Consider the following 13432-nt stretch of genomic DNA (forward strand, 5'->3'; position numbering starts at 1 on the left):
GAAAAAGAAGAGCAGTATTTAATAAAGAAAGAGACAAGAAAATATAACAATTGTAAATATTTTTGCACCAAACATGAAAGCACCCAAATAATAAATCAGTTAATAACAAACATAAAGGAACTAACCAATATTAATACAATAATCATAGAGGACTTTAACACCACACTTCCATCTATGGACAGATCAAACAAACAAAATAAACAAGGAAACAATGACTTTGAGTGAAACACTGGATTGGATGGAGTAAACAGACATATTCAGAATTTATCATACTAATAAAGTAGAATACACATATTTTTCAAGTGCACATGGAAACAGCTCCAGAATAGATCACATATTAGGTACTAAATCAGGCCTCAAAAAATACAAAAAGTTTGAAATCAAACCATGAACCTTTACTAATAACAATACTATGAAAGTATAAGTCAATCACAAAAAAAATCTGGGAAGAGCACAAATACGTGGAGGTTAAGTAACATGCTACTAAACAATGCATGGGTCAGCCATGAAATCAAAGGAGAAGTAAAAAAAAAATGCATGAAAATAAATAAAAATGAAAACCCAAAGCTCCAAAACCTTTGGAATTCAGCAAAAGTGGTCCTAAGAGGGAAGTATATAACAATACAGGCCTACCTGAAGAAAAAAAAAAAAAACAAAACACCTCAAATAAAACCTAAACTTGCACCTAAAAGAGCTTGAAACAGAAGAATGAAGAATGAAGTGTAAAGCCAGCAGAGGAAAGGAAATAATAAATATTACAAATATAAATGATATAGAAACTGGAAAAAAAAAGTCCATGAAACCAAGGAGCTGGTTCTTTGGAAAGATTAACAAAATTCATAAACTTCTAGCCAGACACACCAAAGAGAGAGAGAGAGAGAGAGAGAGAGAGAGACCCAAATAAATAAAATCACAAATAAATAGGAAGAATAACAACCAACACCACAGAAATACAAAAAAAAAAAAATGTAAGAATATTGTGAAAAACTATATACAAACAAATGAGACAACCTAAAAGAAATGGATAAATTCCTATAAACATATAACCTACCAAAATTGAAGCAGGAAAAAATATAACATTTAAACATATAACAGACATTAACAGCAAGGATATTGAATCAGTAATCAAAAAACACCCAGGGCACCTGGGTCGCTTAGTCAGTTAAGCATCCAACTCTCGGTTTACACTCAGGTCATGATCTCACAGTTCATGGGTTTGAGCCCTTCATTGGGACTCTCTTGGGAGAGACTTGGAACTCTCTCTCTTTTGGGAGTCTCTCTCTCTCTCTCTTTCTCTCTCTCTCTCTGACCTCTATTCTCTCGCAAAAATAAATAAACAAACATAAAAAAACCTTACAAAGATGGCTGAAGAGTAGGGAGACCCTAGGCTTGCCTCAAACATAGCTAGATGAATATCAAATTGTTTTCAAGACCCAAGATCTAAGGAATGAGAGAGCTAAAAATTCATACAGAGAGATGAAAAAAGCACCACATTGTGGAAGGTAGGAACTGCAGAGAGTTGATTTGGGGGAGAGAGAGCTGTGAGTACTGAGATGGGGAGGGAGTCTTGATCGAGGAGAAAGGAGTGCAAAAGAAAGAGGGAGAGAGAAAGAGTGAAAGTGTGCATGAGGAATTGTTCAAGAAAAACTCTTCTCTAAAACCGTTACTGGGAAAAGGAGAGGGGCTGAATACCTTTGGTTTTTATAAACAATGGAGTGCAGAGTCTGTAGTTTTGGACGTTCATACCATCACCAGAGTCATGCCTGGTGAACTTAGTGGTGATCTGGTGGGGAAGGAGGGTAAAAACCTGGTAGGGGCACCATGGTCTGAGGATCCCATGGCTCACATGGGGAGAAGCATTTTCTCTGTTAGGAGCGCATTTGGAAGGGATGGCACATCTTTTCTAGGGTCAAGAGACCTGGCCAGCTCTACCGGGCTGGCCCATTCACTAACATAGGAATGGGAACACTGGCTGAGGGCAATGAGCCTTGGTGTAAGCTTTCTGCTGCACTTGATGATAAATCCCAAACAACTGCACAGCAGCATAACCGATTTCTGGGACAAGCCAGCACCAGTCACAGCATAGTGTGACCCTCTCCCAGAGGATCAGCTCAGGTCTGTACCATGTGGATCTCTAAAATTTGGAGTTTTGAAATGCAGCCCAGTACCTGATATAAAACACAGGAGTGCTATGCCACCTGGCAGACAGGCAGTTTAGATGCAGGGAGGGTGAAGACGAGGATCTTCCAGAAACCTGGATGATTGTTTGCTCTTCTGTGAGGGCTTCCTGAAGAGTGCCATGTGCGATCTCGTTGCTCCAGGGATAAGAGAGCTGGACAATGCCATCTTCACCCTGCCCACCAGCACTGACTAACTTCAGTGAGCAAAACAGCACCACCAAGTGGAGGCTGGAGCCATGTACACCAAGTCCTTTCCCCTAGCATCCTGCAGGCGCATCTCCACTAGGATAAGTCTTCCTGAGGATCAGCCACAGGCCCTACCATCATAAAACCAGCACAAACCCCTCACATGAACCAAGCCTGCTATTCATAGAGTGTTACAAAGCTTCAGCTCTAGGGGAAACAGGATCCAGCTTCCTTTCTTTTTCTTTTTTCTGACCTTGACAACATAAGCTGAAGGAATTGACCCCAAAAGAAAGAATAAAAAGTCATGATGAGGGGTTTAATCAATACAGATAAAATTAAGATGTCTGAACTATAATTTAAAACAACAATTATAAGTATACTAGTAGGGCTTGAAAAAAAGCATAGAAAATACAAGGGAATCCCTTATTGCAGAGATAAAATAACTAAAATCTAATCAGGCTGAAATTAAAAATATTGTAACTGAGATGCAATCTCAATTGGAAGCCATAAAAATGAGGATGGATGAAGTAGAGGAGGGAATCAGTGGTATAGGAGATAAAATTTTGGAAAATAACGAACCTAAAAGATGAGGGAAAGAAAGGTCATGGGCCCTGAAGGCAGACTTAGGGGACTCAGAAACTTATTAAAACATAGTAACATTTATATCATGGGAGTCTCAGAAGATAAAGAGAGAGAATAAGGGGAAGAAGGTTTATTCAAAGAAGTTATAACTGAAAACTCCCGTAATCTGGGGAAGATCATGGACACCAAAATCCAAGAAGCACAGAGAACTCCCATTTAAATTCAACAAAATCTGATCATAGCCAAGGCATATAATAGTGAAATTCACAAAATAGACAAGGACAGAATCCTGAAAGCTGCAAGGGAATAAAAGTCCTAAACCTATAAGGGAAGACAGATCAGGTTCACAGAAGATCTGTCCACAGATACATGGCAGGCCAGAAAGGAGTGGCAGGAAATATTCAATGTGATGAATGGGAGAAATATGCAGCCAAGAATTCTTTACCCAACAAGGCTGTCATTCAGAATAGAAGGAGAGATAGAGTTTCCCAAACAAACACTAAAGAAGTTCATGACAACTAAATCATCCCTGCAAGAAATTTTAAGAGGGACTCTTTGAGAGAAGAAAAAAGAAAAAAAGACCAAAGCAACAAATATGAGAAAGGACAAGAGGACATTACCAGAAACACCAACTCTACAGGAAACACAATGGCACTAAATTCATAACTTTCAATAATCATTCTGAATATAAATGGACTAAATGTTCCAAATAAAAGACATAGGGTATCAGAATGAATAAAAAAAAAACCCAAGATCATTCTATATTCCCCCTATAAGAGATTCAGTTTAGACCTAAAGACACCTGCAGATTGAAAGCGCGGGGATGGAGAACCATTCATCATGCTCATTTGACATCCATTATGTCAAAAGAAAGCCAGACTAGCCATACTTATATCAGACTAGCTAGATTTTAAACTGAAGACTGTAGCAAGAGATGAGGAAGGGCATTATATCATAATTAAGGGGTCTATCCATCAAGAAGATCTAGAGGAGATATGATGGCAGAGGAGTAGGGAGACCCTTAGCTTATCTTATCCCTTGAACATAGCTAGATAGTTATCAAATCACTCTCAACATTGAAGAAATCAGTTGGAGGTCTGAGAGAACAAAAACTGCAAAACTGCAAGAGAAAAGTGACCACCTTTTGGAAGGCAGGAGGTACAGAGAGTTTATGGTGGAAGATATTTCTCTGGATATGGCTGCGGGGAGGAAGCCTGCTTACAGAGGCTACTACAAAATAATATAAGCAGCTGAGCACAAAATCTGAATTTTTAGAAATCCGCTACCATGGGGAAGTGCCTGGCTTAAAGGTGCTCAAGTGGTGAAGCAGGGAAGAATCCCAAGAGTGACAGCATGGTCTGAATCCCTTGGGTCACAAGAAAGATTGGTTGCACCAAAGTTTTGTGCTGTTTCCAGACATAAAAGAGGGGACTCACTCTGGCTGAGGGCAGTAAGCAGGAGTGTCAGCCTTCTGCTCTCATTTTTCATTTTTTTCGTTTTTCGTTTTGTTTTTGTTTTTGTTTTTTTGTTTAGGGTTGTAAAGTTGTTAGGAAAACTTAGGTCTTTTTAATTTTTTAAATTTATTTTATTTTTTAAGTTTACAACCAAATTACTCAGCATATGATTTCAGGAGTAGATTCCTTAATGGCCCTTACCCATTTGGCCCATCCCCCCTCCCACAACCCCTCCAGTAACCCTCTGTTTGTTCCCCATATTTAAGAGTCTCTTATGTTTTGTCCCCCTCCCAGTTTTTGTATTATTTTTGTTTCCCTTCCCTTATGTTCATCTGTTTTGTATCTTAGTCCTCATATGAGTGAAGTCATATGATATTTGTCTTTTTCTGACTAATTTCGCTTAGCATAATACCCTCTAGTTCCCTCCACGTAGTTGCAAATGGCAAGATTTCATTCTTTTTGATCGCTGAGTATTACCCCATTGTATATTTTCCACACCTTCTTTATCCATTCATCCATCGATGGGCATTTGGGCTCTTTCCATACTTTGGCTATTGTTGATAGTGTTCCTATAAACATGGGGGTGCATGTGTCCCTTCAAAGCAGCATACCTGTATCCCGTGGATAAATGCCTAGTAGTGCAATTGCTGAGTCATAAGGTGGTTCTATTTTTAATTTTTTGAGGAACCTCCATACTGTTTTCCAGAGTGGCTGTACCAGCTTGCATTCCCACCAACAATGCAAAAGAGATCCTCTTTCTCTGCATCCTTGCCAACATCTGTTGTTGCCTGAGTTGTTAATGTTAGCCATTCTGACAGGTGTGAGGTGGTATCTCATTGTGGTTTTGATTTGTATTTCCCTGATGATGAGTGATGTGGAGCATTTTTTCATGTGTCGGTTGGCCATCTGGGTGTCTTCTTTGGAGAAGTGTCTATTCATGTCTTTTGCCCATTTCTTCACTGGATTATTTGTTTTCTGGGTGTTGAGTTTGATAAGTTCTTTATAGATTTTGGGTACTAACCCTTTATCTGATATGTCATTTGCAAATATCTTCTCCCATTCTGTCGGTTGCCTTTTAGTTTTGCTGATGGTTTCCTTTGCTGTGCATAAGTTTTTTATTTTGATGAGGTCCCAGTAGTTCATTTTTGCATTTGTTTCCCTTGCCTCCAGAGACGTGTTGAGTAAGAAGTTGCTGTGGCCAAGGTCAAAGAGGTTTTTGCCTGCTTTCTCCTCGAGGATTTTGATGGCTTCCTGTCTTACGCTTAGGTCTTTCATCCATTTTGAGTTTATTTTTGTGTATGGTGTAAGAAAGTGGTCCAGGTTCGTTCTTCTGCATGTCACTGTCCAGTTTTCCCAGCACCACCTGCTGAAGAGACTGTCTTTGTTCCATTGGATATTCTTTCCTGCTTTGTCAAAGATTAGTTGGCCATACGTTTGTGGGTCTATTTCTGGGTTCTCTATTTGTTTCATTGGTCTGAGTGTCTGTTTTTGTGCCACTATTACTCTATATTCTGTAACTATAGAATACTTATGAAAGAAATTGAAGAGGACACAAAGAAATGGAAAAGCATTCCATACTCATGGATTGTCAAACAAATATTGTGAAAATGTCTGTACTACTCAAAGCAATCTACATGTTTATTGCAATCCCTATCAAAATACCACCAGAATTTTTTTCACAGGCAGAACAAAGAATCCTAAATTTTTTATGGAACCAGGAAAGTCCCCAAATACCCAAAGAAATCCTGACAAAGAGAAATAAAACTTTAGGCATCACAATTCCAGATTTCAAGCTACACTACAAGGCCATAGTCACTAAGATAGTATGGTACTGGCACAAAAACTGACAGAATGATCAGTGGAAAAGAATAGAAAACCGAGAAATTGACTCACAAATATATGGCCAACTAAGCTTCAACAAAACAGGAAAAAATATCTAGTGAAAAAGAAAATAGTCTCTTCAACAAATGGTGTTGGGAAGGCTGAATGGCAACATGCAGAAGAATGAAACTGGACCACTTTCTTACACCATACACAAAATATATTCAAAATGGATGAAAGACCTACATGTGAGACAAGACACCATCAAAATCCTAGAGAATACAGTCAGCAACCTCTTTGATCTCAGCCAGAGCAACTTCTTTCTAGACACATTGCCGGAGGCAAGGGAAACAAAGACAAACGTGATCTCCTGGGACCTGATCAAAATAAAACCTTCTTCAAAATGAAGGAAACAATCAACAAAACTAAAAGACAGCCTATGGAATGGGAAAAGGTATTTGCAAATGACATATGTGATGAAGGGTTAATATCCACAATCTATAAGGAACTTACCAAACTCAACATCCAAAAAACAAATAACTTAGAAGAAATAGGCAGAAGACATGAAAAAACATTTCTCCAAAGAAGACATCAAAATGGCTAACAGACACATGAAAATATGCTCATCATCAGGGAAATACAAATCGAAACCATGATGAGATACCACCTCACACCTGTCAGAATGGCTAAAATTAACAAGAAACAACACGTATTCATGAAGATGCAGAGAAAGGGGAACCTCTTGCACTAACGGTGGGAATGCAAACTGGTGCAGCCACTCTGGAAAACAGTATGGAGGTTCCTCAAAAAGCTAAAAATAGAACTACCCTATTACCCAGAAATTTCACTAGATATTTACCCAAAGGATACAAAAATACAAATTTGAAGCAGTACGTGAACCCTGATATTTATAGTAGCATTATCAACAACAGCCAAACGATGGAAAGAGCCCAAATGCCCATCTACTGATGAATGGATAAATATGTGGGGTGTGTGTGTGTGTGTGTGTGTGTGTGTGTGTGTGTGTATACAATGGAGTATTACTCAGCCGTCAAAAAGAATGAAATCTTGCCATTTGCAATGATGTGGAAGGAGGTAGAGTAGAGTGTGTTATGTTAAGCAAAATAAGTCAGTCAGAGAAAGACAAATAACATATGATTTCACTCATGTGGAATTTAAGAAACAAAAGAGATGAACCTATGCAATGGGGGGAAAAAGAGAGAAGGAAGGAAGCCATAAAGACTCTTTAGGATAGAGAACAATCTGAAGATTGATGAAGGGAGGTTGGTTTGGGATCTGCTAAGTGGGTGATGGTATTAAGGAGGGCGCTTTTTATGATGAGCACTTGGTGTCATATGTAATTGATTCATCACTAAATTCTACTCCTAAAATTAATATTACACTATATGCTAACTAACTAGAATTTAAATAAAAATTTGAAAAAAAATAATAGAAAGCTAGATCACCTTTAAAAAGGAGGGTGGGACTGGGCGATTGTTCTGACACTTGAGCCAGCTTCTGTGCATATGTAGGGGCTGACACTAGTTCTCCTGGAACAACTTTCCCATGGAGAGAGGAGTTGACAGAGTCCTCCCGACTTCTTTCCGAGAGTCCAGCCTGTGGCTGGCAGAAGCTGACTCTTGCTCTTAGACGTCTGAGGGAGTGGGGGAATTCCTGTTGTCCTGTAGTTACCTCCAGGCTGTGGCATACCCAGGCTAGGGCATTCCCATTAGCCCCCATGTAGACATGCCTTCATTCTGTTCCTGTCTCCGCCTCCCCAATGCCCCTTCACCTTCAGAACTTCTTCATCTGACATCCCTTTACTCCCTTTATTGTAATGAGAAATAACTTATTAGCTGATTAGAATGTAGCAGCACTCAGGCCACAGCTGAACATGAGTTCATAGGCTTAATCCACTATCCCTCCCTCTCAAGGCTGTTTGCATATTCATGGGAGATCCACAGAGGCATCAGCCTTTCTCATGCCAGGAACCTGCCAGGCACTGCACTGGGTGATTTTACATATTTTATCATCTCACTTAATTCTCATAGAAATTTTGTAATTATTATTTATTCCCATTTTGTAGATGAGGCTGCTGAAGCTCAGAGAAGCTAAGTAATTTGCCCAAGGTCACACAGATAATAATGGGAGTTGAGATTCCATGTCATTCTGTCTAGGTCCAGGACCCTACAGTGCATAGGAAAGGAGCACTGTTCACAGCCTGCCTCAATCACTGCAGATATGTCTACCTGCCTTCTCTACCTTCTGAAATACCATTTCTATTTATTCAGCTTCTCCTACAAAAGGGAAGCAGCATCAACTCCTATTTACAGTGATGAATTTTATAACCTTCTAGCATTTTCTGATGGGATGTATGTGAGAGAGCAAAACCTCACAGTCTTGTGGAAAGCACTGAAGAAGGTTCTAAGCCCTAAGGAGGATGAGTAAAGAGGATTCTGGCCTCTAAACTGTGAACAGGAGGGTTTTGAAAAGATCGAAGAGGCATCTCTGCAGCCAGTCTTCAGCTGCTTCATCAGGTGGACCATTGGTTCGGGGGCGGGGGTGGGAAGCGCGGTCAAAGCCCACCAGGGGGCAGCAGAGAATGAGTCAATGGACAGCAAGCTAACTTTGGGACACTGGCAGGTTAAGTTGCAACCTCACATCCAAACTAAAGGCAGATTTTAGCTGGGCCAGAAGAGTAATGGGTGGGGCAGCCTTGTAGTAACAGCTCACCCTTGATGCTTAAGGTATTTAAGCACATGGTAAGCATTATCTCCTTTAGCTTTCACAACTTACCTAGGAAGTAAATCCTATTTATTATCAGCCCTACTTTTTCATGCAATGAGGCTCCAAGAAGTATATGATTTGCCCAAGGTCACACAGATTGAAGAGATGAAGTACAGATAATTTGGACTCTAGAATCCCTGTGGTTAGCCTTGGAGCTATACTGCCAGGGAAGAAAGGACATTATGGGAAGTGTGGAAGGTAGTAGGGCCTGGGTTTGTTCTGGGGGCAGAGACTGATGCCTAGGCCAATCCAAGGACAGTGACTAGAAGCCTGGTCAAAAGGAAATTCTTGGGGTAATTCCAGGAAACAGGATGTGGTAGGATTTTCAGTCTGAGGTTCCCTGGAAACCCTTATTTGAAGAAGCCACTCCAGCTCATCCTTGGCACTTCACCCTGACAGGACTGGACACATCAGAAGCTGCAAGCCACTCAAAGACCCAAAGAGATGTCCCTGTTAAGATCTAATCAGGACTCCCTTGCTGAGCTTCAAAAACTGGATGAGTGGGAGAGTATGTCTCCAAACAGGCTGTAGTGTCCCCAGTGTGCCGAATCTGGTCCTGTGGCTCTCTCTGGGGCAGGGGATGATGCTAGCTGCCTTGCATGATCCATGCTGGAACAATACCTGGGCAAATTCAAGGTCCCTGAATTAGTTCACATCACCAGGGGACTTAAACAAGACCTGGGAGCTTGCCTTACCCTGAGATCCAAGTCAGTACCTCCTTCTCTGGTCTTGCCACCAATCATGCAGGGGCCCAGTTTAGTTGAGGAATCCAGTTTAGCACAAACCTTTGGCTTCCTGGCTCAGAAATGCATCCTTCTTTCTAGACTTGCACCCACCACTAGGACTGTCTGGGAGTTACTGGGCATAACCCTAAGGTTCTCAGGTTAAAGTCACCTTCCTCAAATCCACTGACACAATGGGCTTATATTCTTCCTGATGCGTGTACAGAATCTACTGAATCAGTCTCAGTTCTGGGAATCCAGACTAATTCATGTTCTGTTACTCTGTCTCAGGGCCTTTGCTTCAGGTTCTTCTATCTGAGATCCTCTTCCTCCATCTTTGTATGACTTCTTTGCTGACTCCTTTTTGTCACTTACATCTCAGTTTACATTTTTCCTCTTTTTCAGAAAGGCTTTCCCTGTCTTACCTAATAAGGATCAAACCCCCTCTCTCTCCTTTTTGTCTTTTCTCTCCTTTGTAATTTCCAGTGATGATTATCCAGTATCCAGTAGGTTGATAATGCCCTCACACAGAACAGTCTAAAATGGAAAGTGGAAAGCCATAGGATAAGGAAGTAGTGGGGACCTTGGATATTATGGGGAAGTGACCTTAGTAGTTATTTAATCGAAGTCCTCAGCTGATAAGAATTATCACATTCTTTTTTTCAGTTGAGTGTTTTGTTTCTCCACAACAGTTACAGAGAGCTGGTAGGTAACTGTTCTATCCTAACACATGCTTCTGGGTTATACACAGTTGACTCTTGGGGTAGATTATAATGCCAGGTCAAATCAGTTAGATACTAGGTAGGTCATATCCACCTGTTTTCAGTTAGATACTAGGTAGATCTTATCTACCTTCAAAGAGAAACTTTTGTCTGCCCCTTGCAAATGCACAGAACCCACTCTCCCCAGGAGACAATTATCTTTGAATATGTCACAGAGAAATCAGGGAGCTTAGGAAGTTTTTAGGAGGCCTTAAGGATCTTCTATTTCCTAATAGGAAATAGAATCCAACAATACATTAAAAGAATTATTCACCACGGTCAAGTGGGATTTATTTCTAGGATGCAGGGCTGGTTCAGTATCTGCAAATCAATTAAAGTGATACATCACATCAATAAAAGAAAGGATAAGAACGACATGATCCTCTCAATAGATGCAGAAAAAGCATTTGATAAAATACAGCATCGTTTCTTAATAAAAACTCTCAAAAAAGTAGGGATAGAAGGAACATATGTCAACATCATAAAGTCCATATATGAATAGTCCCACAACTAATCTCATCCTCAATGGGGAAAAACTGTCAGCTTTTCTACTAAGATCGGGAACACAACAGGGATCTCCACTCTCACCACTGCTGTTCAACGTAGAGCTGGAAGTCCTAGTCCCAGCGATCAGACAACAAAAAGAAGTAAAATGCATTCAAATCATCAAGGAAGAAGTCAAACTCTTACTCTTCACAGATGACATGATACTCTATGTGGGAAGCTCAAAAGACTCCACCAAAAAACCCTGCTAGAACAGCAAAGTCACAGGATATAAAATCAATGCACAGAAATTAGTTGCATTTCTATACATCAAAAATGAAGCAACAGAAAGAGAAATCAAGAAATTTATCCCATTTACAATTGCGCCAAAACCATAAAACACCTAGGAATAAACCTAATCAATAGGTAAAAAAAAAAACCTAATCAATAGGTAAAAAATCTATACACTGAAAACTATAGAAAGCTTATGAAAGAAATTGAAGAAGACACACAAAAAGTGGAAAAACATTCCATGCTCATGGATTGGAAGAGCAAATAATGTTAAAAATGTCGCTACTACCCAAGCAATATTCAATGCAATCTGTATCAAAATAACACCAGCATTCTTCACAGAGCTAGAACAAACAATCCTAAAATTTGTATGGAACCAGAAAAGACCCTGAATAGCCAAACAATCCTGACAAAAACAAAAACAGAAACAAACCTGAAAACTGGAAGCATCACAATTCTGGACTTCAGGCTTTATTACAAAGCCGTAATCATCAAGACAGTAGGGTACTGGCACAAAAACAGACACACAGATCAATGGAACAGAATAGAGAACCAGAAATGGACCCACAGATGTATGGCCAACTAATCTTTGACAAAGCAGGAAAGAATATCCAATGGAAAAAAGACAATATCTTCAGCAAATGGTGCTGGGAAAACTGGACAGCAGCATGCCAGAAGGATGAAACTGGACCATTTTCTTACACTACACATAAAAGCAAACTCAAAACGGATGAAAGACCTAAATGTAAGACAGGAAACCATCAAAATTCTAGAGCAGAAAACAGGCAGCAATCTCTTTGATCTCGGCCGCAGCAACTTCTTTCTAGATAAGTCCCCGGAGGCAAGGGAAACAAAAGCAAAAATACAGTATTGGGACCTCATCAAAATAAAAAGCTCTGCACAGCAAAGGAAACAATCAACAAAACTAAAAGCCAACTGACAGAGTGGGAAAAGATATTTGTAAATGACATATCAGATAAAGGGTTAGTATCCAAAATCTATAAAGAACTTACCAAACTCAACAACCAAAAAGCAAATAATTCAGTGAAGAAATGGGCAAAAGACATGAACAGATACTTTTCCAAAGACACCCTAACGGACTAATGGCTAATGGACACAGGAAAAAATGCTCCACATCACTCATCATCAGGGAAATACAAATCAAAACCCCAATGAGATACCACCTCACACTTGCTAGATTGGCTAAAATTAACAATTTAAGGAAACAACAGATATTGGTGAGGATGTGGAGAAAGAGGAAAACTTGTACACTGCTTGTGGGAATGCAAACTGGTGCAGCCATTCTGGAAAACAGTATGGAGTTTCCTCAAAAAATTAAAAATAGAACTCCCCTATGACCCAGCAATTGCACTATTAAGTATTTATCCAAAGGATAGAAAAATGCTGATTCGAAGGGGAACATGCACCCCAATGTTTATAGCAGCACTATCAACAATAGCCAAATTATGGAAAGAGTCCAAATGTTCATCAACTGATGAATGGATAAATAAGATATGGTGTATATATACAATGGAATATTATTTGGCGACCAAAAACAATGAAATCTTGCCATTTGTAACAATGTGTATGGAACTAGAGTGTATTATGCTAAGTGAAATAACTCAGTCAGTAAAAGATAAATATCATATGATTTCACTTATAAGTGGAGTTTAAAAAACAGATGAACATAGGGGACAAGAAGGAAACATAAGATAAAAAGAGAAGGAGGTAAACCATAAGAGACTCTTAAATACAGAGAACAAGCTGGAGGGATGTTGGGTGGGGGGATGGGCTAAATGGGTGATGGGCATTAAGGAGGGCACTTGTTGGGATGAACACTGGGTATTAAATATAAGTGATAAATCACTAAATTCTAACAAAATAAATAAATAAAACCCTGATAAATTTTTTAAAAAGTATCTTCTATTTCCTCTTCTGGATCAGAACCAGGTGGGACAAGATGGTCTCCAGGTCTGAGCCTAAAGGCTCTTTAAGTCTTTGAGGTGGGGATAAGGGAGGATATAGGGTCCCCAGGTATATTTTCAGATAAACAATATCTAATTTTTTAAGTAAAAATATGTCCTATCCAGTAAGTGGGGCATAATTATGCTAAAAAATATATTTCATGGGACATAGTTATATTAAAAATTAGTCAGTGTTTATCT

This window comes from Panthera tigris, chromosome D4 (assembly GCF_018350195.1).
Source record: "Panthera tigris isolate Pti1 chromosome D4, P.tigris_Pti1_mat1.1, whole genome shotgun sequence".
NCBI lineage: Eukaryota > Metazoa > Chordata > Mammalia > Carnivora > Felidae > Panthera > Panthera tigris.